The sequence below is a fragment of the Sorex fumeus genome, unplaced genomic scaffold (genome assembly GCF_029834395.1).
Source record: "Sorex fumeus unplaced genomic scaffold, SorFum_2.1 ptg000098l, whole genome shotgun sequence".
Classification (NCBI taxonomy): domain Eukaryota; kingdom Metazoa; phylum Chordata; class Mammalia; order Eulipotyphla; family Soricidae; genus Sorex; species Sorex fumeus.
This window is the reverse complement of record NW_026606155.1, coordinates 46,282,787-46,285,388: the sequence shown is the minus strand read 5'-3', so window position 1 is coordinate 46,285,388 and position 2,602 is coordinate 46,282,787. Positions and strand designations below refer to the sequence as shown.

At 36.9% G+C, this 2,602-nt stretch overlaps 1 non-coding gene across 1 annotated transcript; it reads left to right on the top strand.

Moving 5' to 3' along the window:
• Nucleotides 1-1,853: 1,853 nt before the first annotated feature.
• On the top strand, nt 1,854-1,987 carry LOC130042239 (small nucleolar RNA SNORA48). The gene has a single exon (XR_008795185.1). It is a non-coding gene; the product is annotated as a small nucleolar RNA SNORA48 (small nucleolar RNA).
• Nucleotides 1,988-2,602: the final 615 nt, after the last annotated feature.

Genomic DNA, 2,602 nt, shown 5'->3' with positions numbered 1-2,602 from the left:
CCCCAGAGCACCCCACTTGCAGTTATAAGTGTGAATTGCAACTTATAAGGTCTGGTCTCTCATGTTTGAGTGTGTTAGAAATACTTGAAAAACTCATCCTGAAGCTCACTATTAAAGAATCAGAGCATCAGCAAGTCCCCCTCCCAACCCATGGTCAAATATCCCTTCCATGTCTGCCTTTCCTGGACTGTAGCAAGTCCAGTGGCACTTGCTTGAAAATCTGTGCTGCATTGAAATTACTCTAAATAACTAATTGCAGCTCCCTACTCTTTGCCTGATCACATTGCATTATTTTTTCTCTCTGATTATGTTCAAAGGGAGAAGAGGCAACAATCTTCCTCTCAAATTACCCTGAAGAGTATAGCTACCTGCACTACTTCACAATCTGAATTTTAACTGGAAAAGGACCTCAGGAAATGCACAACCGAATGCTTTGTTCTCTCACTGCACCCAGCTTCTTCTCTCAATAGCTGCCTCCCCCTCCCTCTTCTCCCGTCTTGTCATCCTTCTTACAATTCTAAAAAGGTTTAACTTTTCCTTTGCTATCCCTAATACATACCCTCCTTCTTCTAATTCCCAGTGAAACTGTAGGAGGTTGGCAGGAGTAGCTCATTTACACAACTAGGGAACAATAATTAGAACCTAGATCTTCCTATTTAACTGTCAATATTCTGCGGGACAGAGGACAGAAGTGGGCAGAAAGTGACAGGAACTAGAGAACTGAATACATCTCAAGTCTGACTTGTAACATCCTTAACCTACCACATACTGCAATTTTGAAAGTCAAAACAATGTCAAAATATGACCTTAGTCTTTCAATCTCATTGAAATCCAACTCAAATGTACTTAAAAAAGTAGAGAGGTCTAAAAGTTTTAGAATCATCTTTTTCAGTGCTTTCCTAATAGCCAAGTCAAGACATGAGCTATAAGTCACAGATTAGGTAACTGTCTCTTGAATCATGTAGGACAGAAAAAAGCCTAAAGAAAAAATCATTAGTTCTGCTGGCAAAGAAGACTAGTAAAATCAACATGGAATAACAGTCAACAGGTGTCTGGCCCTCTGACTTAGAGGTCTGTAGTACCCTCAGACTTATGGAGTCTAAGCTTAAGAAAGTGAGACACAAAAGTTGTATTCATATTAATGAAAATAGATAGATGATGATGACGATGATGATGATGAAGAAGAAGAAGAAGAAGAAGAAGAAGAAGAAGAAGAAGAAGATAGAGAGAGAGAGAGAGAGAGAGAGAGAGATTGTTAAACCCATTCCCATCTTTGTTGCATACTCCTAACAGAATGCTAAATGGCAAAGTACAATTTAAATACAGTTTAAGTATTGACTACATTCATACTGAATTCAAAAATACATTTTAGTGCAAGAACTTACTTTACCATGTTAGGGCTATGGGGAAGGGTCAATTGAGAAGGGGAATACTCTGGTAAAGGATGTGGTATTGGAGCACTGTATGCATGAAACTTTATCATTAGCAATATTCTGTCACAATGTCTAAAATTTTTTAATGTTTTTAATTTTACAGGAAAATATACAAAAATATTAACTAGTATAATTGATATCTTGAGATGATTCGTGGTTTTCTCTAAATTTTCAAGACTTCTACAAAATGAACAAATCTTTGAGGAGGAAGGGTGGGCCATATCCAGTCATGCTCAGGGTTTACTCCTAGCTCTGTGCTCAGGGAACAATCCTGAGACTTGGTAGACTACATACAATGCCAGGGATTGAATTGGAGTTAGTCACATACAAAACATACATTTTGACTTCTGCTATTATTTCTCTATACAAATTAAACATATTTATCATATATATTTTTAACCTATTAGAAAAAAACTATAATGCCCCTGGCAATGGGCAAAGAGACACCCTCATTGGGGTTGCTCTTGTATTAGACAGGGGCAAAGAAGATGGTCCTTATCCTAGCTTGATTCCTGGCTTGGTGGCCAGATCTGTTTCATGCTTGTGGTGGAGGAAGGAAGGAAGGAAGGAAGGAAGGAAGGAAGGAAGGAAGGAAGGAAGGAAGGAAGGAAGGGCAGCAAAGTGACAATCCTTTCCAAAGAACTATACAGATTCAACAGAGTCCCTATAAAAATAGGCCATATGCTGCTGAAATTTATACAGAATAATAAAAACCCCCAACTAGCCAAAACAATCCTAGGAAAAAGGAAGATAGAAGGCTTCTTTTTCCCAAACTTTAAATTATACTATAAAGCAATAAAGGCAGTAAAATACTGAATAAAGACACACCCTCAAACCAATATAATAGTATTGAGAGCCCAGAGATAGACCCTTGACCATATATATATATATATATATATATATATATATGTACGTATATATATATATGTTCACATATATATATGTTCAGCTAATCTAAAAAGGAGTTATAAGTATTAAGTGGAATAAGAAAAGCCTTTTCAACAGATGGTACTGGGAAAACTGGCAGTCACATGTGAAAAAAATAAAATGAACTCACCACCCCCCCACACACACACCTTTCTCAAAAATCAATTGAAAACAGATTAAAGACCCCGATATCAGACCTAAAATTATAAATTACATTGAAGAAAACATAGATGACATTGAAC